Source organism: Crinia signifera, chromosome 19 (assembly GCF_055691185.1).
Source record: "Crinia signifera chromosome 19, ASM5569118v1, whole genome shotgun sequence".
NCBI classification, from domain to species: Eukaryota; Metazoa; Chordata; class Amphibia; order Anura; family Myobatrachidae; genus Crinia; species Crinia signifera.
Window position 1 is genome coordinate 74,227,963 of NC_139226.1, and position 24,131 is coordinate 74,252,093.

A 24,131-nucleotide genomic window follows, 5' to 3' on the forward strand; every position below is an offset into this window, starting at 1 on the left:
AGCCTCTTTAGTAGTTTAATTTAAGACCCCCTGCTAATATAATGTCCTGTAGGTCTTTTTACATTACCAACACATGATTTTTTTCAGTAAGCCAATACAGTTAGGAAACTTTTTTATTAGCTTACCTGGTTATAGAAGTAGAAGAGGGCAAAAAAGTCCCTGTATCTCACCTACAGCCATACCACATTGGATAGGCCCAATCTCGTCTGATCTTGGAAGCTAAGCAGTGTTGGGCCTGGTTAGTACTTGGGTGGGAGACCAAATGGGAACACAAGGTGCTGTAGGTTTTTTCACATTACTGGCAAATTGTTTTTATTCTCTAGCTATTTAAATTGGAAACTTTTTCTTTTTATTGCCAGTACAGACATTTGAAAGAGGTCAAACAGACACAATAGCCATCACATAAAGACTTACCACACTGCTTAGGCCCAATTCCAACTGCTTTTGGCAGCTAAACAGTGTTGAGCCTCTTTAGTAGTTTAATTTAAGACCCCCTGCTAATATCATGTCCTGTAGGTCTTTTTACATTACCAACACATGATTTTTTTCAGTAAGCCAATACAGTTAGGAAACTTTTTTATTAGCTTACCTGGTGATAGAAGTAGAAGAGGGCAAAAAAGTGCCTGTATCTCACTTACAGCCATACCACATTGGATAGGCCCAATCTCTTCTGATCTTGGAAGCTGAGCAGTGTTGGGCCTTGTTAGTCATTGGGTGGGAGACCACATGGGAACACCAGGTGCTGTAGGTTTTTTCACATTACTTGCAAATTGTTTTTATACTCTAGCTATTTAAATTGGAAACTTTTTCTTTTTATTGCCAGCACTGATATTTGGAAGTGGTCAAACAGACACAATAGCCATCACCTAAAGACATACCACACTGTTTAGGCACAATTCCTACAGCTTTCGGCAGCTAAACAGTGTTGAGCCTCTTTAGTAGTTTAATTTAAGACCCCCTGCTAATATAATGTCCTGTAGGTCTTTTTACATTACCAACACATGGTTTTTTTCAGTAAGCCAATACAGTTAGGAAACTTTTTTATTAGCTTACCTGGTTATAGAAGTAGAAGAGGGCAAAAAAGTGCCTGTATCTCACCTACAGCCATACCACATTGGATAGGCAAAATCTCGTCTGATCTTGTAAGCTAATTAGTGTTGGGCCTGGTTAGTACTTGGGTGGGAGACCACATGGGAACACCAGGTGCTGTAGGTTTTTTCACATTACTGGCAAATTGTTTTTATTCTCTAGCTATTTAAATTGGAAACTTTTTCTTTTTATTGCCAGCAATGACATTTGGAAGAGGTCAAACAGACACAATAGCCATCACCTAAAGATTTACCACACTGTTTAGGCACAATTCCTACTGCTTTTGGCAGCTAAACAGTGTTGAGCCTCTTTAGTAGTTTAATTTAGGTCCCCCTGCTAATATAATGACCTGTAGGTCTTTTTACATTACCAACACATGTTTTTTTTCAGTAAGCCAATACAGTTAGGAAACTTTTTTATTAGCTTACCTGGTGATAGAAGTAGAAGAGGGCAAAAAAGTGCCTGTATCTCACCTACAGCCATACCACATTGGATAGGCAAAATCTCGTCTGATCTTGGAAGCTAAGCAGTGTTGGGCCTGGTTAGTACTTGGGTGGGAGGCCACATTGGAACACCAGGTTCTGTAGGTTTTTTCACATTACTGGCAAATTGTTTTTTATTCTCTAGCTATTTAAATTGGAAACTTTTTCTTTTTATTGCCAGCAATGACATTTGGAAGAGGTCAAACAGACACAATAGCCATCACCTAAAGACTTACCACACTGTTTAGGCACAATTCCTACTGCTTTTGGCAGCTAAACAGTGTTGAGCCTCTTTAGTAGTTTAATTTAAGACCCCCTGATAATATAATGTCCTGTAGGTCTTTTTACATTACCAACACATGATTTTTTTCAGTAAGCCAATACAGTTAGGAAACTTTTGTATTAGCTTACCTGGTGATAGAAGTAGAAGAGGGCAAAAAAGTGCCTGTATCTCACCTACAGCCATACCACGTTGGATAGGCAAAATCTCGTCTGATCTTGGAAGCTAAGCAGTGTTGGGCCTGGTTAGTACTTGGGTGGGAGGCCACATGGAAACACCAGGTGCTGTAGGTTTTTTCACATTACTGGCAAATTGTTTTTATTCTCTAGCTATTAAAATTGGAAACTTTTTCTTTTTATTGCCAGTACAGACATTTGGAAGAGGTCAAACAGACACAATAGCCATCACCTAAAGACTTACCACACTGTTTAGGCCCAATTCCAACTGCTTTTGGCAGCTAAACAGTGTTGAGCCTCTTTAGTAGTTTAATTTAAGACCCCCTGCTAATATCATGTCCTGTAGGTCTTTTTACATTACCAACACATGATTTTTTTCAGTAAGACAATACAGTTGGGAAACTTTTTTATTAGCTTACCTGGTGATAGAAGTTGAAGAGGGCAACAAAGTGCCTGTATCTCACCTACGATACCACATTGGATATGCCCAATCTCGTCTGATCTTGGAAACTAAGCAGTGTTGGGCCTGGTTAGTACTTGGGTAAGAGACCACATGGGAACACCAGGTACTGTAGGTTTTTTCACATTACTGGCAAATTGATTTTATTCTCTAGCTATTGAAATTGGAAACTTTTTCTTTTTATTGCCAGCAATGACATTTGGAAGAGATCAAACAGACACAATAGATATCACCTAAAAACTTACCACACTGTTTAGGCACAATTCCTACTGCTTTTGGCAGCTAAACAGTGTTGAGCCTCTTTAGTAGTTTAATTTAAGACCCCCTGCTAATATAATGTCCTGTAGGTCTTTTTACATTACCAACACATGGTTTTTTTCAGTAAGCCAATACAGTTAGGAAACTTTTTTATTAGCTTACCTGGTGATAGAAGTAGAAGAGGGCAAAAAAGTGCCTGTATCTCACCTACAGCCATACCACATTGGATAGGCAAAATCTCGTCTGATCTTGGAAGCCAAGCAGTGTTGGGCCTGGTTAGTACTTGGGTGGGAGGCCACATGGGAACACCTGGTGCTGTAGGTTTTTTCACATTACTGGCAAATTGTTTTTATTCTCTAGTTATTTAAATTGAAAACTTTTTCTTTTTATTGCCTGTACAGACATTTGGAAGAGGTCAAACAGACACAATAGCCATCACCTAAATACTTACCACACTGTTTAGGCCCAATTCCAACTGTTTTTGGAAGCTAAACAGTGTTGAGCCTCTTTAGTAGTTTTATTTAAGACCCCCTGCTAATATCATGTCCTGTAGGTCTTTTAACATTACCAACACATGATTTTTTTCAGTAAGCCAATACAGTTAGGAAACTTTTGTATTAGCTTACCTGGTGATAGAAGTAGAAGAGGGCAAAAAAGTGCCTGTATCTCACCTACAGCCATAACACATTGGATAGGCACAATCTCGTCTGATCTTGGAAGCTAAGCAGTGTTGGGCCTGGTTAGTACTTGGGTGGGAGACCACATGGGAACACCAGGTGCTGTAGATTTTTTCACATTAATGGCATATTGTTTTTATTCTCTAGCTATTTAAATTGGAAACTTTTTCTTTTTATTGCCAGCACTGACATTTGGAAGAGGTCAATCAGACACATTAGCCATCACCTAAAGACTTACCACACTGTTTAGGCCCAATTCCAACTGCTTTTGGCAGCTAAACAGTGTTGAGCCTCGTTAGTAGTTTAATTTAAGACCCCCTGCTAATATCATGTCCTATAGGTCTTTTTACATTACCAACACATGATTTTTTTCAGTAAGACAATACAGTGTGGAAACTTTTTTGTTAGCTTACCTGGTTATAGAAGTAGAAGATGGCAAAAAGGTTCCTGTATCTCACCTACAGCCATACCACATTGGATAGGCCCAATCTCGTCTGCTCTTGGAAGCTAAGCAGTGTTGGGCCTGGTTAGTACTTGGGTGGGAGACCACGTGGGAACACCAGGTGCTGTAGGTTTTTTCATATTACTGGCAAATGGTTTTTATTCTCTAGCTATTTAAATTGGAAACTTTTCTTTTTATTGCCAGCACAGACATTTGGAAGAGGTCAAACAGACACAATAGCCATCACCTAAAGACTTACCACACTGTTAAGGCCCAATTCCAACTGCTTTTGGCAGCTAAACAGTGTTGAGTTTCTTTAGTATTTTAATTTAAGACCCCCTGCTAATAACATGTCCTGTAGGTCTTTTTACATTACCAACTCATGATTTTTTTCAGTAAGTCAATACAGTTAGGAAACTTTTTTATTAGTTTACCTGGTGACAGAAGTAGAAGAGGGCAAAAAAGTGCATGTATCTCACCTACAGCCATACCACATTGGATAGGCCCAATCTCGTCTGATCTTGAAAGCTAAGCAGTGTTGGGCCTGGTTAGTACTTGGGTGGGCGACCACATGGGAACACTAGGTGCTGTAGGTTTTTTCACATTACTGGCAAATTGTTTTTATTCTCTAGCTATTTAAATTGGAAACTTTTTCTTTTTATTGCCAGCACTGACATTTGGAAGAGGTCAAACAGACACAATAGCCATCATCTAAAGACTTACCACACTGTTTAGGCCCAATTCCAACTGCTTTTGGCAGCTAAAAAGTGTTGAACCTCTTTAGTAGTTTAATTTAAGACCCCCTGCTAATATCATGTCCTGTAGGTCTTTTTACATTACCAACACATGATTTTTTTCAGTAAGCCAATACAGTTAGGAAACTTTTTTATTAGCTTACCTGGTGATAGAAGTAGAAGAGGGCAAAAAAGTGCCTGTATCTCACCTACAGCCATACCACATTAGATAGGCCCAATCTCGTCTGATCTTGGAAGCTAAGCAGTGTTGGGCCTGGTTAGTAATTGGGTGGGAGACCACATGGGAACACCAGGTGCTGTAGATTTTTTCACATTACTGGCAAATTGTTTTTATTCTCTAGCTATTTAAATTGGAAACTTTTTCTTTTTATTGCCAGTACAGACATTTGGAAGAGGTCAAACAGACACAATAGCCATCACCTAAAGACTTACCACACGGTTTAGGCCCAATTCCAACTGCTTTTGGCAGCTAAACAGTGTTGAGCCTCTTTGGTAGTTTAATTTAAGACCCCCTGCTAATATCATGTCCTGTAGGTCTTTTTACATTACCAACACATGATTTTTTTCAGTAAGCCAATACAGTTAGGAAACTTTTTTATTAGCTTACCTGGTGATAGAAGTAGAAGAGGGCAAAAAAGTGCCTGTATCTCACCTACAGCCATATCACATTGGATAGGCCCAATCTCGTCTGATCTTGAAAGCTAAGCAGTGTTGGGCCTGTTTAGTATTTGGGTGGGAGACCACATGTGAACACCAGGTGCTGTAGGTTTTTTCACATTACTGGCAAATTGTTTTTATTCTCTAGCTATTTAAATTGGAAACTTTTTCTTTTTATTGCCAGCACTGTTATTTGGAAGAGGTCAAACAGACACAATAGCCATCACCTAAAGACTTACCATACTGTTTAGGCCCAATTCCAACTGCATTTGGCAGCTAAACAGTGTTGAGCCTCTTTAGTAGTTTAATTTAAGACCCCCTGCTAATAAAATGTCCTGTAGGTCTTCTTACATTACCAACACATGATTTTTTTCAGTAAGCCAATACAGTTAGGAAACTTTTTTATTAGCTTACCTAGTGGTAGAAGTAGAAGAGGGCAAAAAAGTGCGTGTATCTCACCTACAGCAATACCACATTGGATAGGCCCAATCTCGTCTGATCTTGGAAGCTAAGCAGTGTTGGGCCTGGTTAGTACTTGGGTGGGAGACCACATGGGAACACCAGGTGCTGTAGATTTTTTCACATTACTGGCAAATTGTTTTTATTCTCTAGCTATTTAAATTGGAAACTTTTTCTTTTTATTGCCAGTACAGACATTTGGAAGAGGTCAAACAGACACAATAGCCATCACCTAAAGACTTACCACACTGTTTAGGCCCAATTCCAACTGCTTTTGGCAGCTAAACAGTGTTGAACCTCTTTAGTAGTTTAATTTAAGACCCCCTGCTAATATAATGTCCTGTAGGTCTTTTTACATTACCAACACATGATTTTTTTCAGTAAGCCAATACAGTTAGGAAACTTTTTTATTAGCTTACCTGGTGATAGAAGTAGAAGAGGGCAAAAAATTGCCTGTATCTCACCTACAGCCATACCACATTGAATAGGCCCAATCTCGTCTGATCTTGGAAGCTAAGCAGTGTTGGGCCTAGTTAGTACTTGGGTGGGAGACCACATGGGAACACCAGGTGCTGTAGATTTTTTCACATTACTGGCAAATTGTTTTTATTCTCTAGCTATTTAAATTGGAAACTTTTTCTTTTTATTGCCAGTACAGACATTTGGAAGAGGTCAAACAGACACAATAGCCATCACCTAAAGACTTACCACACGGTTTAGGCCCAATTCCAACTGCTTTTGGCAGCTAAACAGTGTTGAGCCTCTTTGGTAGTTTAATTTAAGACCCCCTGCTAATATAATGTCCTGTAGGTCTTTTTACATTACCAACACATGATTTTTTTCAGTAAGCCAATACAGTTAGGAAACTTTTTCTTAGCTTACCTGGTGATAGAAGTAGAAGAGGGCAAAAAAGTGCCTGTATCTCACCTACAGCCATATCACATTGGATAGGCCCAATCTCGTCTGATCTTGAAAGCTAAGCAGTGTTGGGCCTGTTTAGTACTTGGGTGGGAGACCACATGTGAACACCAGGTGCTGTAGGTTTTTTCACATTACTGGCAAATTGTTTTTATTCTCTAGCTATTTAAATTGGAAACTTTTTCTTTTTATTGCCAGCACTGACATTTGGAAGAGGTCAAACAGACACAATAGCCATCACCTAAAGACTTACCATACTGTTTAGGCCCAATTCCAACTGCATTTGGCAGCTAAACAGTGTTGAGCCTCTTTAGTAGTTTAATTTAAGACCCCCTGTTAATAACATGTCCTGTAGGTCTTCTTACATTACCAACACATGATTTTTTTCAGTAAGCCAATACAGTTAGGAAACTTTTTTATTAGCTTACCTGGTGGTAGAAGAAGAAGAGGGCAAAAACGTGCCTGTATGTCACCTACAGCTATACCACATTGGATAGCCCTGTTCTTGGAAGCTAAGCAGTGTTGGGCCTGGTTAGCACTTGGGTGGGAGACCACATGGGAACACCAGGTGCTGTAGGTTTTTTCACATTACTGGCAAATTGTTTTTATTCTGTAGCTATTTAAATTGGAAACTTTTTCTTTTTATTGCCAGCACTGACATTTGGAAGAGGTCAAACAGACACAATAGCCATCACCTAAAGACTTACCACACTGTTTAGGCCCAATTCCAACTGCTTTTGGCAGCTAAACAGTGTTGAGCCTCTTTAGTAGTTTAATTTAAGACCCCCTGCTAATATCATGTCCTGTAGGTCTTTTTACATTACCAACATATGATTTTTTTCAGTAAGCCAAAACAGTTAGGAAACTTTTGTATTAGCTTACCTGGTGATAGAAGTAGAAGAGGGCAAAAAAGTGCGTTTATCTCACCTACAGCCATACCACATTGGATAGGCCCAATCTCGTCTGATCTTGGAAACTAAGCAGTGTTGGGCCTGGTTAGTACTTGGGCGGGAGACCACATGGGAACACCAGGTGCTGTAGGTTTTATCACATTACTGACAAATTGTTTTTATTCTCTAGCTATTTAAATTGGAAACTTTTTCTTTTTAATGCCAGCACTGACATTTGGAAGAGGTCAAACAGACACAATAGCCATCACCTAAAGACTTACCACACTGTTTAGGCCCAATTCCAACTCCTTTTGGCAGCTAAACAGTGTTGAGCCTCTTTAGTAGTTTAATTTAAGACCCCCTGCTAATATAATGTCCTGTAGGTCTTTTTACATTATCAACACATGATTTTTTTCAGTAAGCCAATACAGTTAGGAAACTTTTTTATTAGCTTACCTGGTGATAGAAGTAGAAGAGGGCAAAAAAGTGCCTGTATCTCACCTACAGCCATACCACATTGGATAGGCAAAATCTCGTCTGATCTTCGAAGCCAAGCAGTGTTGGGCCTGGTTAGTACTTGGGTGGGAGGCCACATGGGAACACCTGGTGCTGTAGGTTTTTTCACATTACTGGCAAATTGTTTTTATTCTCTAGTTATTTAAATTGAAAACTTTTTCTTTTTATTGCCTGTACAGACATTTGGAAGAGGTCAAACAGACACAATAGCCATCACCTAAAGACTTACCACACTGTTTAGGCCCAATTCCAACTGTTTTTGGAAGCTAAACAGTGTTGAGCCTCTTTAGTAGTTTTATTTAAGACCCCCTGCTAATATCATGTCCTGTAGGTCTTTTAACATTACCAACACATGATTTTTTTCAGTAAGCCAATACAGTTAGGAAACTTTTGTATTAGCTTACCTGGTGATAGAAGTAGAAGAGGGCAAAAAAGTGCCTGTATCTCACCTACAGCCATAACACATTGGATAGGCACAATCTCGTCTGATCTTGGAAGCTAAGCAGTGTTGGGCCTGGTTAGTACTTGGGTGGGAGACCACATGGGAACACCAGGTGCTGTAGATTTTTTCACATTAATGGCATATTGTTTTTATTCTCTAGCTATTTAAATTGGAAACTTTTTCTTTTTATTGCCAGCACTGACATTTGGAAGAGGTCAATCAGACACATTAGCCATCACCTAAAGACTTACCACACTGTTTAGGCCCAATTCCAACTGCTTTTGGCAGCTAAACAGTGTTGAGCCTCGTTAGTAGTTTAATTTAAGACCCCCTGCTAATATCATGTCCTATAGGTCTTTTTACATTACCAACACATGATTTTTTTCAGTAAGACAATACAGTGTGGAAACTTTTTTGTTAGCTTACCTGGTTATAGAAGTAGAAGATGGCAAAAAGGTTCCTGTATCTCACCTACAGCCATACCACATTGGATAGGCCCAATCTCGTCTGCTCTTGGAAGCTAAGCAGTGTTGGGCCTGGTTAGTACTTGGGTGGGAGACCACATGGGAACACCAGGTGCTGTAGGTTTTTTCATATTACTGGCAAATGGTTTTTATTCTCTAGCTATTTAAATTGGAAACTTTTCTTTTTATTGCCAGCACAGACATTTGGAAGAGGTCAAACAGACACAATAGCCATCACCTAAAGACTTACCACACTGTTAAGGCCCAATTCCAACTGCTTTTGGCAGCTAAACAGTGTTGAGTTTCTTTAGTATTTTAATTTAAGACCCCCTGCTAATAACATGTCCTGTAGGTCTTTTTACATTACCAACTCATGATTTTTTTCAGTAAGTCAATACAGTTAGGAAACTTTTTTATTAGTTTACCTGGTGACAGAAGTAGAAGAGGGCAAAAAAGTGCATGTATCTCACCTACAGCCATACCACATTGGATAGGCCCAATCTCGTCTGATCTTGAAAGCTAAGCAGTGTTGGGCCTGGTTAGTACTTGGGTGGGCGACCACATGGGAACACTAGGTGCTGTAGGTTTTTTCACATTACTGGCAAATTGTTTTTATTCTCTAGCTATTTAAATTGGAAACTTTTTCTTTTTATTGCCAGCACTGACATTTGGAAGAGGTCAAACAGACACAATAGCCATCATCTAAAGACTTACCACACTGTTTAGGCCCAATTCCAACTGCTTTTGGCAGCTAAAAAGTGTTGAACCTCTTTAGTAGTTTAATTTAAGACCCCCTGCTAATATCATGTCCTGTAGGTCTTTTTACATTACCAACACATGATTTTTTTCAGTAAGCCAATACAGTTAGGAAACTTTTGTATTAGCTTACCTGGTGATAGAAGTAGAATAGGGCAAAAAAGTGCCTGTATCTCACCTACAGCCATACCACATTAGATAGGCCCAATCTCGTCTGATCTTGGAAGCTAAGCAGTGTTGGGCCTGGTTAGTAATTGGGTGGGAGACCACATGGGAACACCAGGTGCTGTAGCTTTTTTCACATTACTGGCAAATTGTTTTTATTCTCTAGCTATTTAAATTGGAAACTTTTTCTTTTTATTGCCAGTACAGACATTTGGAAGAGGTCAAACAGACACAATAGCCATCACCTAAAGACTTACCACACGGTTTAGGCCCAATTCCAACTGCTTTTGGCAGCTAAACAGTGTTGAGCCTCTTTGGTAGTTTAATTTAAGACCCCCTGCTAATATCATGTCCTGTAGGTCTTTTTACATTACCAACACATGATTTTTTTCAGTAAGCCAATACAGTTAGGAAACTTTTTTATTAGCTTACCTGGTGATAGAAGTAGAAGAGGGCAAAAAAGTGCCTGTATCTCACCTACAGCCATATCACATTGGATAGGCCCAATCTCGTCTGATCTTGAAAGCTAAGCAGTGTTGGGCCTGTTTAGTATTTGGGTGGGAGACCACATGTAAACACCAGGTGCTGTAGGTTTTTTCACATTACTGGCAAATTGTTTTTATTCTCTAGCTATTTAAATTGGAAATTTTTTTTTTTTATTGCCAGCACTGTTATTTGGAAGAGGTCAAACAGACACAATAGCCATCACCTAAAGACTTACCATACTGTTTAGGCCCAATTCCAACTGCATTTGGCATCTAAACAGTGTTGAGCCTCTTTAGTAGTTTAATTTAAGACCCCCTGCTAATAAAATGTCCTGTAGGTCTTCTTACATTACCAACACATGATTTTTTTCAGTAAGCCAATACAGTTAGGAAACTTTTTTATTAGCTTACCTAGTGGTAGAAGTAGAAGAGGGCAAAAAAGTGCGTGAATCTCACCTACAGCAATACCACATTGGATAGGCCCAATCTCGTCTGATCTTGGAAGCTAAGCAGTGTTGGGCCTGGTTAGTACTTGGGTGGGAGACCACATGGGAACACCAGGTGCTGTAGATTTTTTCACATTACTGGCAAATTGTTTTTATTCTCTAGCTATTTAAATTGGAAACTTTTTCTTTTTATTGCCAGCACTGACATTTGGAAGAGGTCAAACAGACACAATAGCCATCATCTAAAGACTTACCACACTGTTTAGGCCCAATTCCAACTGCTTTTGGCAGCTAAAAAGTGTTGAACCTCTTTAGTAGTTTAATTTAAGACCCCCTGCTAATATCATGTCCTGTAGGTCTTTTTACATTACCAACACATGATTTTTTTCAGTAAGCCAATACAGTTAGGAAACTTTTTTATTAGCTTACCTGGTGATAGAAGTAGAATAGGGCAAAAAAGTGCCTGTATCTCACCTACAGCCATACCACATTAGATAGGCCCAATCTCGTCTGATCTTGGAAGCTAAGCAGTGTTGGGCCTGGTTAGTAATTGGGTGGGAGACCACATGGGAACACCAGGTGCTGTAGCTTTTTTCACATTACTGGCAAATTGTTTTTATTCTCTAGCTATTTAAATTGGAAACTTTTTCTTTTTATTGCCAGTACAGACATTTGGAAGAGGTCAAACAGACACAATAGCCATCACCTAAAGACTTACCACACGGTTTAGGCCCAATTCCAACTGCTTTTGGCAGCTAAACAGTGTTGAGCCTCTTTGGTAGTTTAATTTAAGACCCCCTGCTAATATCATGTCCTGTAGGTCTTTTTACATTACCAACACATGATTTTTTTCAGTAAGCCAATACAGTTAGGAAACTTTTTTATTAGCTTACCTGGTGATAGAAGTAGAAGAGGGCAAAAAAGTGCCTGTATCTCACCTACAGCCATATCACATTGGATAGGCCCAATCTCGTCTGATCTTGAAAGCTAAGCAGTGTTGGGCCTGTTTAGTATTTGGGTGGGAGACCACATGTGAACACCAGGTGCTGTAGGTTTTTTCACATTACTGGCAAATTGTTTTTATTCTCTAGCTATTTAAATTGGAAATTTTTTTTTTTTATTGCCAGCACTGTTATTTGGAAGAGGTCAAACAGACACAATAGCCATCACCTAAAGACTTACCATACTGTTTAGGCCCAATTCCAACTGCATTTGGCATCTAAACAGTGTTGAGCCTCTTTAGTAGTTTAATTTAAGACCCCCTGCTAATAAAATGTCCTGTAGGTCTTCTTACATTACCAACACATGATTTTTTTCAGTAAGCCAATACAGTTAGGAAACTTTTTTATTAGCTTACCTAGTGGTAGAAGTAGAAGAGGGCAAAAAAGTGCGTGTATCTCACCTACAGCAATACCACATTGGATAGGCCCAATCTCGTCTGATCTTGGAAGCTAAGCAGTGTTGGGCCTGGTTAGTACTTGGGTGGGAGACCACATGGGAACACCAGGTGCTGTAGATTTTTTCACATTACTGGCAAATTGTTTTTATTCTCTAGCTATTTAAATTGGAAACTTTTTCTTTTTATTGCCAGTACAGACATTTGGAAGAGGTCAAACAGACACAATAGCCATCACCTAAAGACTTACCACACTGTTTAGGCCCAATTCCAACTGCTTTTGGCAGCTAAACAGTGTTGAACCTCTTTAGTAGTTTAATTTAAGACCCCCTGCTAATATAATGTCCTGTAGGTCTTTTTACATTACCAACACATGATTTTTTTCAGTAAGCCAATACAGTTAGGAAACTTTTTTATTAGCTTACCTGGTGATAGAAGTAGAAGAGGGCAAAAAATTGCCTGTATCTCACCTACAGCCATACCACATTGAATAGGCCCAATCTCGTCTGATCTTGGAAGCTAAGCAGTGTTGGGCCTAGTTAGTACTTGGGTGGGAGACCACATGGGAACACCAGGTGCTGTAGATTTTTTCACATTACTGGCAAATTGTTTTTATTCTCTAGCTATTTAAATTGGAAACTTTTTCTTTTTATTGCCAGTACAGACATTTGGAAGAGGTCAAACAGACACAATAGCCATCACCTAAAGACTTACCACACGGTTTAGGCCCAATTCCAACTGCTTTTGGCAGCTAAACAGTGTTGAGCCTCTTTGGTAGTTTAATTTAAGACCCCCTGCTAATATAATGTCCTGTAGGTCTTTTTACATTACCAACACATGATTTTTTTCAGTAAGCCAATACAGTTAGGAAACTTTTTCTTAGCTTACCTGGTGATAGAAGTAGAAGAGGGCAAAAAAGTGCCTGTATCTCACCTACAGCCATATCACATTGGATAGGCCCAATCTCGTCTGATCTTGAAAGCTAAGCAGTGTTGGGCCTGTTTAGTACTTGGGTGGGAGACCACATGTGAACACCAGGTGCTGTAGGTTTTTTCACATTACTGGCAAATTGTTTTTATTCTCTAGCTATTTAAATTGGAAACTTTTTCTTTTTATTGCCAGCACTGACATTTGGAAGAGGTCAAACAGACACAATAGCCATCACCTAAAGACTTACCATACTGTTTAGGCCCAATTCCAACTGCATTTGGCAGCTAAACAGTGTTGAGCCTCTTTAGTAGTTTAATTTAAGACCCCCTGTTAATAACATGTCCTGTAGGTCTTCTTACATTACCAACACATGATTTTTTTCAGTAAGCCAATACAGTTAGGAAACTTTTTTATTAGCTTACCTGGTGGTAGAAGAAGAAGAGGGCAAAAACGTGCCTGTATGTCACCTACAGCTATACCACATTGGATAGCCCTGTTCTTGGAAGCTAAGCAGTGTTGGGCCTGGTTAGCACTTGGGTGGGAGACCACATGGGAACACCAGGTGCTGTAGGTTTTTTCACATGACTGGCAAATTGTTTTTATTCTGTAGCTATTTAAATTGGAAACTTTTTCTTTTTATTGCCAGCACTGACATTTGGAAGAGGTCAAACAGACACAATAGCCATCACCTAAAGACTTACCACACTGTTTAGGCCCAATTCCAACTGCTTTTGGCAGCTAAACAGTGTTGAGCCTCTTTAGTAGTTTAATTTAAGACCCCCTGCTAATATCATGTCCTGTAGGTCTTTTTACATTACCAACATATGATTTTTTTCAGTAAGCCAATACAGTTAGGAAACTTTTGTATTAGCTTACCTGGTGATAGAAGTAGAAGAGGGCAAAAAAGTGCGTTTATCTCACCTACAGCCATACCACATTGGATAGGCCCAATCTCGTCTGATCTTGGAAACTAAGCAGTGTTGGGCCTAGTTAGTACTTGGGCGGGAGACCACATGGGAACACCAGGTGCTGTAGGTTTTATCACATTACTGACAAATTGTTTTTATTCTCTAGCTATTTAAATTGGAAACTTTTTCTTTTTAATGCCAGCACTGACATTTGGAAGAGGTCAAACAGACACAATAGCCATCACCTAAAGACTTACCACACTGTTTAGGCCCAATTCCAACTCCTTTTGGCAGCTAAACAGTGTTGAGCCTCTTTAGTAGTTTAATTTAAGACCCCCTGCTAATATAATGTCCTGTAGGTCTTTTTACATTACCAACACATGATTTTTTTCAGTAAGCCAATACAGTTAGGAAACTTTTTTATTAGCTTACCTGGTTATAGAAGTAGAAGAGGGCAAAAAAGTCCCTGTATCTCACCTACAGCCATACCACATTGGATAGGCCCAATCTCGTCTGATCTTGGAAGCTAAGCAGTGTTGGGCCTGGTTAGTACTTGGGTGGGAGACCAAATGGGAACACAAGGTGCTGTAGGTTTTTTCACATTACTGGCAAATTGTTTTTATTCTCTAGCTATTTAAATTGGAAACTTTTTCTTTTTATTGCCAGTACAGACATTTGGAAGAGGTCAAACAGACACAATAGCCATCACATAAAGACTTACCACACTGCTTAGGCCCAATTCCAACTGCTTTTGGCAGCTAAACAGTGTTGAGCCTCTTTAGTAGTTTAATTTAAGACCCCCTGCTAATATCATGTCCTGTAGGTCTTTTTACATTACCAACACATGATTTTTTTCAGTAAGCCAATACAGTTAGGAAACTTTTTTATTAGCTTACCTGGTGATAGAAGTAGAAGAGGGCAAAAAAGTGCCTGTATCTCACTTACAGCCATACCACATTGGATAGGCCCAATCTCTTCTGATCTTGGAAGCTGAGCAGTGTTGGGCCTTGTTAGTCATTGGGTGGGAGACCACATGGGAACACCAGGTGCTGTAGGTTTTTTCACATTACTTGCAAATTGTTTTTATACTCTAGCTATTTAAATTGGAAACTTTTTCTTTTTATTGCCAGCACTGATATTTGGAAGTGGTCAAACAGACACAATAGCCATCACCTAAAGACATACCACACTGTTTAGGCACAATTCCTACTGCTTTCGGCAGCTAAACAGTGTTGAGCCTCTTTAGTAGTTTAATTTAAGACCCCCTGCTAATATAATGTCCTGTAGGTCTTTTTACATTACCAACACATGGTTTTTTTCAGTAAGCCAATACAGTTAGGAAACTTTTTTATTAGCTTACCTGGTTATAGAAGTAGAAGAGGGCAAAAAAGTGCCTGTATCTCACCTACAGCCATACCACATTGGATAGGCAAAATCTCGTCTGATCTTGAAAGCTAAGCAGTGTTGGGCCTGTTTAGTATTTGGGTGGGAGACCACATGTGAACACCAGGTGCTGTAGGTTTTTTCACATTACTGGCAAATTGTTTTTATTCTCTAGCTATTTAAATTGGAAACTTTTTCTTTTTATTGCCAGCACTGTTATTTGGAAGAGGTCAAACAGACACAATAGCCATCACCTAAAGACTTACCATACTGTTTAGGCCCAATTCCAACTGCATTTGGCAGCTAAACAGTGTTGAGCCTCTTTAGTAGTTTAATTTAAGACCCCCTGCTAATAAAATGTCCTGTAGGTCTTCTTACATTACCAACACATGATTTTTTTCAGTAAGCCAATACAGTTAGGAAACTTTTTTATTAGCTTACCTGGTGATAGAAGTAGAAGAGGGCAAAAAAGTGCCTGTATCTCACCTACAGCCATATCACATTGGATAGGCCCAATCTCGTCTGATCTTGAAAGCTAAGCAGTGTTGGGCCTGTTTAGTATTTGGGTGGGAGACCACATGTGAACACCAGGTGCTGTAGGTTTTTTCACATTACTGGCAAATTGTTTTTATTCTCTAGCTATTTAAATTGGAAACTTTTTCTTTTTATTGCCAGCACTGTTATTTGGAAGAGGTCAAACAGACACAATAGCCATCACCTAAAGACTTACCATACTGTTTAGGCCCAATTCCAACTGCATTTGGCAGCTAAACAGTGTTGAGCCTCTTTAGTAGTTTAATTTAAGACCCCCTGCTAATAAAATGTCCTGTAGGTCTTCTTACATTACCAACACATGATTTTTTTCAGTAAGCCAATACAGTTAGGAAACTTTTTTATTAGCTTACCTAGTGGTAGAAGTAGAAGAGGGCAAAAAAGTGCGTGTATCTCACCTACAGCAATACCACATTGGATAGGCCCAATCTCGTCTGATCTTGGAAGCTAAGCAGTGTTGGGCCTGGTTAGTACTTGGGTGGGAGACCACATGGGAACACCAGGTGCTGTAGATTTTTTCACATTACTGGCAAATTGTTTTTATTCTCTAGCTATTTAAATTGGAAACTTTTTCTTTTTATTGCCAGTACAGACATTTGGAAGAGGTCAAACAGACACAATAGCCATCACCTAAAGACTTACCACACTGTTTAGGCCCAATTCCAACTGCTTTTGGCAGCTAAACAGTGTTGAACCTCTTTAGTAGTTTAATTTAAGACCCCCTGCTAATATAATGTCCTGTAGGTCTTTTTACATTACCAACACATGATTTTTTTCAGTAAGCCAATACAGTTAGGAAACTTTTTTATTAGCTTACCTGGTGATAGAAGTAGAAGAGGGCAAAAAATTGCCTGTATCTCACCTACAGCCATACCACATTGAATAGGCCCAATCTCGTCTGATCTTGGAAGCTAAGCAGTGTTGGGCCTAGTTAGTACTTGGGTGGGAGACCACATGGGAACACCAGGTGCTGTAGATTTTTTCACATTACTGGCAAATTGTTTTTATTCTCTAGCTATTTAAATTGGAAACTTTTTCTTTTTATTGCCAGTACAGACATTTGGAAGAGGTCAAACTGACACAATAGCCATCACCTAAAGACTTACCACACGGTTTAGGCCCAATTCCAACTGCTTTTGGCAGCTAAACAGTGTTGAGCCTCTTTGGTAGTTTAATTTAAGACCCCCTGCTAATATAATGTCCTGTAGGTCTTTTTACATTACCAACACATGATTTTTTTCAGTAAGCCAATACAGTTAGGAAACTTTTTCTTAGCTTACCTGGTGATAGAAGTAGAAGAGGGCAAAAAAGTGCCTGTATCTCACCTACAGCCATATCACATTGGATAGGCCCAATCTCGTCTGATCTTGAAAGCTAAGCAGTGTTGGGCCTGTTTAGTACTTGGGTGGGAGACCACATGTGAACACCAGGTGCTGTAGGTTTTTTCACATTACTGGCAAATTGTTTTTATTCTCTAGCTATTTAAATTGGAAACTTTTTCTTTTTATTGCCAGCACTGACATTTGGAAGAGGTCAAACAGACACAATAGCCATCACCTAAAGACTTACCATACTGTTTAGGCCCAATTCCAACTGTAAGTAAGCCAATACAGTTAGGAAACTTTTTTATTAGCTTACCTGGTGATAGAAGTAGAAGAGGGCAAAAAAGTGCATGTATCTCACCTACAGCCATATCACATTGGATAGGCCCAATCTCGTCTGATCTTGAAAGCTAAGCAGTGTTGGGCCTGTTTAGTATTTGGGTGGGAGACCACATGTGAACACCAGGTGCTGTAGGTTTTTTCACATTACTGGCAAATTGTTTTTATTCTCTAGCTATTTAAATTGGAAACTTTTTCTTTTTATTGCCAGTACAGACATTTGGAAGAGGTCAAACAGACACAATAGCCATCACCTAAAGACTTACCACACTGTTTAGGCCCAATTCCAACTGCTTTTGGCAGCTAAACAGTGTTGAGCCTCTTTAGTAGTTTAATTTAAGACCCCCTGCTAAAATCATGTCCTGTAGGTCTTTTTACATTACCAACACATGATTTTTTTCAGTATGCCAATACAGTTAGGAAACTTTTTTATTAGCTTACCTGGTGATAGAAGTAGAAGAGGGCAAAAAAGTGCCTGTATTTCACCTACAGCCATACCACATTGGATAGGCCTGATCTTGGAAGCTAAGCAGTGTTGGGCCTGGTTAGTACTTGGGTGGGAGTCCACATGGGAACATCAGGTGATGTAGGTTTTTTCACATTACTGGCAAATTGTTTTTATTCTCTAGCTATTTAAATTGGAAACGTTTTCTTTTTATTGCCAGTACAGACATTTGGAAGAGGTCAAACAGACACAATAGCCATCACCTAAAGACTTACCACACTGTTTAGGCCCAATTCCAACTGCTTTTGGCAGCTAAACAGTGTTGAGCCTCTTTAGTAGTTTAATTTAAGACCCCCTGCTAATATCATGTCCTGTAGGTCTTTTTACATTACCAACACATGATTTTTTTCAGTAAGCCAATACAGTTAGGAAACTTTTTTATTAGCTTACCTGGTGATAGAAGTAGAAGAGGGCAAAAAAGTGCCTGTATCTCACCTACAGCCATACCACATTGGATAGGCCCAATCTCGTCTGATCTTGGAAGCTAAGCAGTGTTTGGCCTGGTTAGTACTTGGGTGGGAGACCACATGGGAACACCAGGTGCTGTAGGTTTTTTCACATTACTGGCAAATTGTTTTTATTCTCTAGCTATTTAAATTGGAAACGTTTTCTTTTTATTGCCAGTACAGACATTTGGAAGAGGTCAAACAGACACAATAGCCATCACCTAAAGACTTACCACACTGTTTAGGCCCAATTCCAACTGCTTTTGGCAGCTAAACAGTGTTGAGCCTCTTTAGTAGTTTAATTTAAGACCCCCTGCTAATATCATGTCCTGTAGGTCTTTTTACATTACCAACACATGATTTTTTTCAGTAAGCCAATACAGTTAGGAAACTTTTTTATTAGCTTACCTGGTGATAGAAGTAGAAGAGGGCAAAAAAGTGCCTGTATCTCACCTACAGCCATACCACATTGGATAGGCCCAATCTCGTCTGATCTTGGAAGCTAAGCAGTGTTTGGCCTGGTTAGTACTTGGGTGGGAGACCACATGGGAACACCAGGTGCTGTAGGTTTTTTCACATTACTGGCAAATTGTTTTTATTCTCTAGCTATTTAAATTGGAAACTTTTTCTTTTTATTGCCAGTACAGACATTTGAAAGAGGTCAAACAGACACAATAGCCATCACCTAAAGACTTACCACACTGTTTAGGCCCTATTCCAATTGCTTTTGTCAGCTAAACAGTGTTGAGCCTCTTTAGTAGTTTAATTTAAGACCCCCTGCTAATATAATGTCCTGTAGGTCTTTTTACATTACCAACACAAGATTTTTTTCAGTAAGCCAATACAGTTAGGAAACTTTTTTATTAGCTTACCTGGTGATAGAAGTAGAAGAGGGCAAAAAAAGTGCCTGTATCTCACCTACAGCCATACCACATTGGATAGGCCCAATCTCGTCTGATCTTGGAAGCTAAGCAGTGTTGGGCCTGTTTAGTACTTGGATGGGAGTCCACATGGGAACACCAGGTGCTGTAGGTTTTTTCACATTACTGGCAAATTGTTTTTATTCTCTAGCTATTTAAATTGGAAACTTTTTCTTTTTATTGCCTGTACAGGCATTTGGAAGAGGTCAAACAGACACAATAGCCATCACCTAAAGACTTACCACACTGTTTAGGCCCAATTCCAACTGCTTTTGGCAGCTAAACAGTGTTGAGCCTCTTTAGTAGTTTAATTTAAGACCCCCTGCTAATATCATGTCCTGTAGGTCTTTTTACATTACCAACACATGATTTTTTTCAGTATGCCAATACAGTTAGGAAACTTTTTTATTAGTTTACCTGGTGATAGAAGTAGAAGAGGGCAAAAAAGTGCCTGTATTTCACCTACAGCCATACCACATTGGATAGGCCTGATCTTGGAAGCTAAGCAGTGTTGGGCCTGGTTAGTACTTGGGTGGGAGTCCACATGGGAACATCAGGTGATGTAGGTTTTTTCACATTACTGGCAAATTGTTTTTATTCTCTAGCTATTTAAATTGGAAATGTTTTCTTTTTATTGCCAGTACAGACATTTGGAAGAGGTCAAACAGACACAATAGCCATCACCTAAAGACTTACCACACTGTTTAGGCCCAATTCCAACTGCTTTTGGCAGCTAAACAGTGTTGAGCCTCTTTAGTAGTTTAATTTAAGACCCCCTGCTAATATCATGTCCTGTAGGTCTTTTTACATTACCAACACATGATTTTTTTCAGTAAGCCAATACAGTTAGGAAACTTTTTTATGAGCTTACCTGGTGATAGAAGTAGAAGAGGGCAAAAAAGTGCCTGTATCTCACCTACAGCCATACCACATTGGATAGGCCCAATCTCGTCTGATCTTGGAAGCTAAGCAGTGTTTGGCCTGGTTAGTACTTGGGTGGGAGACCACATGGGAACACCAGGTGCTGTAGGTTTTTTCACATTACTGGCAAATTGTTTTTATTCTCTAGCTATTTAAATTGGAAACTTTTTCTTTTTATTGCCAGTACAGACATTTGGAAGAGGTCAAACAGACACAATAGCCATCACCTAAAGACTTACCACACTGTTTAGGCCCAATTCCAACTGCTTTTGTCAGCTAAACAGTGTTGAGCCTCTTAAGTGGTTTAATTTAAGACCCCCTGCTAATATAATGTCCTGTAGGTCTTTTTACATTACCAACACATGATTTTTTTCAGTAAGCCAATACAGTTAGGAAACTTTTGTATTAGCTTACCTGGTGATAGAAGTAGAAGAGGGCAAAAAAGTGCCTGTATCTCACCTACAGCCATACCACATTGGATAGGCCCAATCTCGTCTGATCTTGGAAGCTAAGCAGTGTTGGGCCTGTTTAATACTTGGGTGGGAGTCCACATGGGAACACCAGGTGCTCTAGGTTTTTTCACATTACTGGCAAATTGTTTTTATTCTCTAGCTATTTAAATTACAAACTTTTTCTTTTTATTGCCAGCACAGACATTTGGAAGAGGTCAAACAGACGCAATAGCCATCACCTAAAGACTTACCACACTGTTTAGGCCCAATTCCAACTGCTTTTGGCAGCTAAACAGTGTTGAGCCTCTTTAGTAGTTTAATTTAAGACCCCCTGCTAATATCATGTCCTGTAGGTCTTTTTACATTACCAACACATGATTTTTTTCAGTAAGCCAATACAGTTAGGAAACTTTTGTATTAGCTTACCTGGTGATAGAAGTAGAAGAGGGCAAAAAAGTGCCTGTATCTCACCTACAGCCATACCACATTGGATAGGCCCAATCTTGTCTGATCTTGGAAGCTAAGCAGTGTTGGGCCTGTTTAATACTTGGGTGGGAGTCCACATGGGAACACCAGGTGCTCTAGGTTTTTTCACATTACTGGCAAATTGTTTTTATTCTCTAGCTATTTAAATTGGAAACTTTTTCTTTTTATTGCCAGTACAGACATTTGGAAGAGGTCAAACAGACACAATAGCCATCAGCTAAAGACTTACCACACTGTTTAGGCCCAATTCCAACTGCTTTTGGCAGCTAAACAGTGTTGAGCCTCTTTAGTAGTTTAATTTAAGACCCCCTGCTAATATAATGTCCTGTAGGTCTTTTTACATTACCAACACATGATTTTTTTCAGTAAGCCAATACAGTTAGGAAACTTTTTTATTAGCTTACCTGGTGATAGAAGTAGAAGAGGGCAAAAAAGTGCCTTTATCTCACCTACAGCCATACCATATTGGATAGGCCCAATCTCGTCTGATCTTGGAAGCTAAGCAGTGTTGGGCCTGGTTAGTACTTGGGTGGGAGACCACATGGGAACACCAGGTGCTGTAGGTTTTTTCACATTACTGGCAAATTGTTTTTATTCTCTAGCTATTTAAATTGGAAACTTTTTCTTTTTATTGCCAGCACTGACATTTGGAAGAGGTCAAACAGACACAATAGCCATCACCTAAAGACTTACCACACTGTTTAGGCCCAATTCCAACTGCTTTTGGCAGCTAAACAGTGTTGAGCCTCTTTAGTAGTTTAATTTAAGACCCCCTGCTAATATAATGTCCTGTAGGTCTTTTTACATTACCAAAACATGATTTTTTTCAGTAAGCCAATACAGTTAGGAAACTTTTTTATTAGCTTACCTGGTGATAGAAGTAGAAGAGGGCAAAAAAGTGCCTGTATCTCACTTACAGCCATACCACATTGGATAGGCCCAGTCTTGTCTGATCTTGGAAGCTAAGCAGTGGTGGGCCTGGTTAGTACTTGGGTGGGAGACCACATGGGAACACCAGGTGCTGTAGGTTTTTTCACATTACTGGCAAATTGTTTTTATTCTCTAGCTATTTAAATTGGAAACTTTTTCTTTTTATTGCCAGTACAGACATTTGGAAGAGGTCAAACAGACACAATAGCCATCACCTAAAAACTTACCACACTGTTTAGGCCCAATTCCAACTGCTTTTGGCAGCTAAACAGTGTTGAGCCTCTTTAGTAGTTTAATTTAAAACCCCCTGCTAATATCATGTCCTGTAGGTCTTTTTACATTACCAACACATGATTTTTTTTCAGTAAGCCAATACAGTTAGGAAACTTTTTTATTAGATTACATGGTGATAGAAGTAGAAGAGAGCAAAAAAGTGCCTGTATCTCACCTACAGCCATTCCACATTGGATAGGCCCAATCTCGTCTGATTTTGGAAGCTAAGCAGTGTTGGGCCTGTTTAGTACTTCGTTGGGAGTCCACATGGGAACACCAGGTGCTGTAGGTTTTTTCACATTACTGGCAAATTGTTTTTATTCTCTAGCTATTTAAATTGGAAACTTTTTCTTTTTATTGCCAGTACAGGCATTTGGAAGAGGTCAAACAGACACAATAGCCATCACCTAAAGACTTACCACACTGTTCAGGCCCAATTCCAACTGCTTTTGGCAGCTAAACAGTGTTGAGCCTCTTTAGTAGTTTAATTTAAGACCCCCTGCTAATATCATGTCCTGTAGGTCTTTTTACATTACCAACACATGATTTTTTTCAGTAAGCCAATACAGTTAGGAAACTTTTTTATTAGCTTACCTGGTGATAGAAGTAGAAGAGGGCAAAAAAAAGTGCCTGTATCTCACCTACAGCCATACCACATTGAATAGGCCCAATCTCGTATGATCTTGGAAGCTAAGCAGTATTGGCCCTGGTTAGTACTTGGGTGAGAGACCACATGGGAACACCAGGTGCTGTAGGTTTTTTCACATTACTGGCAAATTGTTTTTATTCTCTTGCTATTTAAATTGGAAACGTTTTCTTTTTATTGCCAGTAAAGACATTTGGAAGAGGTCAAACACACACAATTGCCATCACCTAAAGACTTACCACACTATTTAGGCCCAATTTCAACTGCTTTTGGCAGCTAAACAGTGTTGAGCCTCTTTAGTAGTTTAATTTAAGACCCCCCGCTAATATCATGTCCTGTAGGTCTTTTTACATTACCAACACATGATTTTTTTCAGTAAGCCAATACAGTTAGGAAACTTTTTTATTAGCTTACCTGGTGATAGAAGTAGAAGAGGGCAAAAAAAAGTGCCTGTATCTCACCTACAGCCATACCACATTGAATAGGCCCAATCTCGTATGATCTTGGAAGCTAAGCAGTATTGGCCCTGGTTAGTACTTGGGTGAGAGACCACATGGGAACACCAGGTGCTGTAGGTTTTTTCACATTACTGGCAAATTGTTTTTATTCTCTAGCTATTTAAATTGGAAACGTTTTCTTTTTATTGCCAGTACAGACATTTGGAAGAGGTCAAACAGACACAATAGCCATCACCTAAAGACTTACCACACTGTTTAGGCCCAATTTCAACTGCTTTTGGCAGCTAAACAGTGTTGAGCCTCTTTAGTAGTTTAATTTAAGACCCCCTGCTAATATCATGTCCTGTAGGTCTTTTTACATTACCAACACATGATTTTTTTCAGTAAGCAAATACAGTTAGTAAACTTTTGTATTAGCTTACCTGGTGATAGAAGTAGAAGAGGGCA

General features: G+C 39.3%; 20 non-coding genes and 30 pseudogenes across 20 annotated transcripts; all 50 read left to right on the top strand.

The window, feature by feature from the left end:
• Window positions 1-168: 168 nt before the first annotated feature.
• On the top strand, window positions 169-287 carry LOC146043742 (5S ribosomal RNA). Its single transcript, XR_014464734.1, has one exon. It is a non-coding gene; the product is annotated as a 5S ribosomal RNA (ribosomal RNA).
• Window positions 288-632: 345 nt separating this feature from the next.
• On the top strand, window positions 633-751 carry LOC146044322 (5S ribosomal RNA; annotated as a pseudogene).
• A 345-nt stretch (window positions 752-1,096) lies between these two features.
• LOC146044064 (5S ribosomal RNA) lies at window positions 1,097-1,215 on the top strand (annotated as a pseudogene).
• Window positions 1,216-1,560: 345 nt separating this feature from the next.
• LOC146044279 (5S ribosomal RNA) lies at window positions 1,561-1,679 on the top strand (annotated as a pseudogene).
• A 346-nt stretch (window positions 1,680-2,025) lies between these two features.
• LOC146044240 (5S ribosomal RNA) lies at window positions 2,026-2,144 on the top strand (annotated as a pseudogene).
• Window positions 2,145-2,489: 345 nt separating this feature from the next.
• On the top strand, window positions 2,490-2,605 carry LOC146044276 (5S ribosomal RNA; annotated as a pseudogene).
• A 345-nt stretch (window positions 2,606-2,950) lies between these two features.
• On the top strand, window positions 2,951-3,069 carry LOC146044164 (5S ribosomal RNA; annotated as a pseudogene).
• Window positions 3,070-3,414: 345 nt separating this feature from the next.
• LOC146044128 (5S ribosomal RNA) lies at window positions 3,415-3,533 on the top strand (annotated as a pseudogene).
• A 345-nt stretch (window positions 3,534-3,878) lies between these two features.
• On the top strand, window positions 3,879-3,997 carry LOC146043230 (5S ribosomal RNA). The gene has a single exon (XR_014464223.1). It is a non-coding gene; the product is annotated as a 5S ribosomal RNA (ribosomal RNA).
• Window positions 3,998-4,341: 344 nt separating this feature from the next.
• LOC146043576 (5S ribosomal RNA) lies at window positions 4,342-4,460 on the top strand. The gene has a single exon (XR_014464568.1). It is a non-coding gene; the product is annotated as a 5S ribosomal RNA (ribosomal RNA).
• A 345-nt stretch (window positions 4,461-4,805) lies between these two features.
• Window positions 4,806-4,924, top strand: LOC146044057 (5S ribosomal RNA; annotated as a pseudogene).
• Window positions 4,925-5,269: 345 nt separating this feature from the next.
• Window positions 5,270-5,388, top strand: LOC146044167 (5S ribosomal RNA; annotated as a pseudogene).
• Window positions 5,389-5,733: 345 nt separating this feature from the next.
• LOC146043395 (5S ribosomal RNA) lies at window positions 5,734-5,852 on the top strand. Its single transcript, XR_014464387.1, has one exon. It is a non-coding gene; the product is annotated as a 5S ribosomal RNA (ribosomal RNA).
• A 345-nt stretch (window positions 5,853-6,197) lies between these two features.
• Window positions 6,198-6,316, top strand: LOC146043677 (5S ribosomal RNA). The gene has a single exon (XR_014464669.1). It is a non-coding gene; the product is annotated as a 5S ribosomal RNA (ribosomal RNA).
• A 344-nt stretch (window positions 6,317-6,660) lies between these two features.
• Window positions 6,661-6,779, top strand: LOC146043981 (5S ribosomal RNA; annotated as a pseudogene).
• Window positions 6,780-7,578: 799 nt separating this feature from the next.
• On the top strand, window positions 7,579-7,697 carry LOC146043150 (5S ribosomal RNA). Its single transcript, XR_014464143.1, has one exon. It is a non-coding gene; the product is annotated as a 5S ribosomal RNA (ribosomal RNA).
• A 345-nt stretch (window positions 7,698-8,042) lies between these two features.
• LOC146044080 (5S ribosomal RNA) lies at window positions 8,043-8,161 on the top strand (annotated as a pseudogene).
• Window positions 8,162-8,506: 345 nt separating this feature from the next.
• On the top strand, window positions 8,507-8,625 carry LOC146044130 (5S ribosomal RNA; annotated as a pseudogene).
• A 345-nt stretch (window positions 8,626-8,970) lies between these two features.
• Window positions 8,971-9,089, top strand: LOC146043201 (5S ribosomal RNA). Its single transcript, XR_014464195.1, has one exon. It is a non-coding gene; the product is annotated as a 5S ribosomal RNA (ribosomal RNA).
• A 344-nt stretch (window positions 9,090-9,433) lies between these two features.
• On the top strand, window positions 9,434-9,552 carry LOC146043577 (5S ribosomal RNA). Its single transcript, XR_014464569.1, has one exon. It is a non-coding gene; the product is annotated as a 5S ribosomal RNA (ribosomal RNA).
• A 345-nt stretch (window positions 9,553-9,897) lies between these two features.
• Window positions 9,898-10,016, top strand: LOC146044115 (5S ribosomal RNA; annotated as a pseudogene).
• A 345-nt stretch (window positions 10,017-10,361) lies between these two features.
• LOC146044103 (5S ribosomal RNA) lies at window positions 10,362-10,480 on the top strand (annotated as a pseudogene).
• A 345-nt stretch (window positions 10,481-10,825) lies between these two features.
• On the top strand, window positions 10,826-10,944 carry LOC146043396 (5S ribosomal RNA). The gene has a single exon (XR_014464388.1). It is a non-coding gene; the product is annotated as a 5S ribosomal RNA (ribosomal RNA).
• A 345-nt stretch (window positions 10,945-11,289) lies between these two features.
• On the top strand, window positions 11,290-11,408 carry LOC146044116 (5S ribosomal RNA; annotated as a pseudogene).
• A 345-nt stretch (window positions 11,409-11,753) lies between these two features.
• On the top strand, window positions 11,754-11,872 carry LOC146044168 (5S ribosomal RNA; annotated as a pseudogene).
• A 345-nt stretch (window positions 11,873-12,217) lies between these two features.
• On the top strand, window positions 12,218-12,336 carry LOC146043397 (5S ribosomal RNA). Its single transcript, XR_014464390.1, has one exon. It is a non-coding gene; the product is annotated as a 5S ribosomal RNA (ribosomal RNA).
• A 345-nt stretch (window positions 12,337-12,681) lies between these two features.
• Window positions 12,682-12,800, top strand: LOC146043679 (5S ribosomal RNA). The gene has a single exon (XR_014464670.1). It is a non-coding gene; the product is annotated as a 5S ribosomal RNA (ribosomal RNA).
• A 344-nt stretch (window positions 12,801-13,144) lies between these two features.
• Window positions 13,145-13,263, top strand: LOC146043982 (5S ribosomal RNA; annotated as a pseudogene).
• A 799-nt stretch (window positions 13,264-14,062) lies between these two features.
• On the top strand, window positions 14,063-14,181 carry LOC146043681 (5S ribosomal RNA). The gene has a single exon (XR_014464672.1). It is a non-coding gene; the product is annotated as a 5S ribosomal RNA (ribosomal RNA).
• A 345-nt stretch (window positions 14,182-14,526) lies between these two features.
• On the top strand, window positions 14,527-14,645 carry LOC146043745 (5S ribosomal RNA). The gene has a single exon (XR_014464736.1). It is a non-coding gene; the product is annotated as a 5S ribosomal RNA (ribosomal RNA).
• Window positions 14,646-14,990: 345 nt separating this feature from the next.
• On the top strand, window positions 14,991-15,109 carry LOC146044323 (5S ribosomal RNA; annotated as a pseudogene).
• Window positions 15,110-15,454: 345 nt separating this feature from the next.
• LOC146044237 (5S ribosomal RNA) lies at window positions 15,455-15,573 on the top strand (annotated as a pseudogene).
• A 345-nt stretch (window positions 15,574-15,918) lies between these two features.
• Window positions 15,919-16,037, top strand: LOC146044169 (5S ribosomal RNA; annotated as a pseudogene).
• A 345-nt stretch (window positions 16,038-16,382) lies between these two features.
• On the top strand, window positions 16,383-16,501 carry LOC146043398 (5S ribosomal RNA). Its single transcript, XR_014464391.1, has one exon. It is a non-coding gene; the product is annotated as a 5S ribosomal RNA (ribosomal RNA).
• Window positions 16,502-16,846: 345 nt separating this feature from the next.
• LOC146043680 (5S ribosomal RNA) lies at window positions 16,847-16,965 on the top strand. Its single transcript, XR_014464671.1, has one exon. It is a non-coding gene; the product is annotated as a 5S ribosomal RNA (ribosomal RNA).
• A 344-nt stretch (window positions 16,966-17,309) lies between these two features.
• Window positions 17,310-17,428, top strand: LOC146043983 (5S ribosomal RNA; annotated as a pseudogene).
• Window positions 17,429-17,667: 239 nt separating this feature from the next.
• On the top strand, window positions 17,668-17,786 carry LOC146044171 (5S ribosomal RNA; annotated as a pseudogene).
• A 345-nt stretch (window positions 17,787-18,131) lies between these two features.
• LOC146044363 (5S ribosomal RNA) lies at window positions 18,132-18,240 on the top strand (annotated as a pseudogene).
• Window positions 18,241-18,585: 345 nt separating this feature from the next.
• On the top strand, window positions 18,586-18,704 carry LOC146043416 (5S ribosomal RNA). Its single transcript, XR_014464408.1, has one exon. It is a non-coding gene; the product is annotated as a 5S ribosomal RNA (ribosomal RNA).
• A 345-nt stretch (window positions 18,705-19,049) lies between these two features.
• On the top strand, window positions 19,050-19,168 carry LOC146043417 (5S ribosomal RNA). Its single transcript, XR_014464409.1, has one exon. It is a non-coding gene; the product is annotated as a 5S ribosomal RNA (ribosomal RNA).
• Window positions 19,169-19,514: 346 nt separating this feature from the next.
• On the top strand, window positions 19,515-19,633 carry LOC146043276 (5S ribosomal RNA). The gene has a single exon (XR_014464270.1). It is a non-coding gene; the product is annotated as a 5S ribosomal RNA (ribosomal RNA).
• Window positions 19,634-19,978: 345 nt separating this feature from the next.
• LOC146044364 (5S ribosomal RNA) lies at window positions 19,979-20,087 on the top strand (annotated as a pseudogene).
• Window positions 20,088-20,432: 345 nt separating this feature from the next.
• Window positions 20,433-20,551, top strand: LOC146043418 (5S ribosomal RNA). Its single transcript, XR_014464410.1, has one exon. It is a non-coding gene; the product is annotated as a 5S ribosomal RNA (ribosomal RNA).
• Window positions 20,552-20,896: 345 nt separating this feature from the next.
• On the top strand, window positions 20,897-21,015 carry LOC146044200 (5S ribosomal RNA; annotated as a pseudogene).
• Window positions 21,016-21,360: 345 nt separating this feature from the next.
• LOC146044278 (5S ribosomal RNA) lies at window positions 21,361-21,479 on the top strand (annotated as a pseudogene).
• Window positions 21,480-21,824: 345 nt separating this feature from the next.
• On the top strand, window positions 21,825-21,943 carry LOC146044783 (5S ribosomal RNA). The gene has a single exon (XR_014465219.1). It is a non-coding gene; the product is annotated as a 5S ribosomal RNA (ribosomal RNA).
• Window positions 21,944-22,288: 345 nt separating this feature from the next.
• On the top strand, window positions 22,289-22,407 carry LOC146043996 (5S ribosomal RNA; annotated as a pseudogene).
• Window positions 22,408-22,753: 346 nt separating this feature from the next.
• LOC146044119 (5S ribosomal RNA) lies at window positions 22,754-22,872 on the top strand (annotated as a pseudogene).
• A 347-nt stretch (window positions 22,873-23,219) lies between these two features.
• Window positions 23,220-23,338, top strand: LOC146044221 (5S ribosomal RNA; annotated as a pseudogene).
• Window positions 23,339-23,685: 347 nt separating this feature from the next.
• Window positions 23,686-23,804, top strand: LOC146044222 (5S ribosomal RNA; annotated as a pseudogene).
• The last annotated feature ends 327 nt before the right edge of the window (window positions 23,805-24,131 follow it).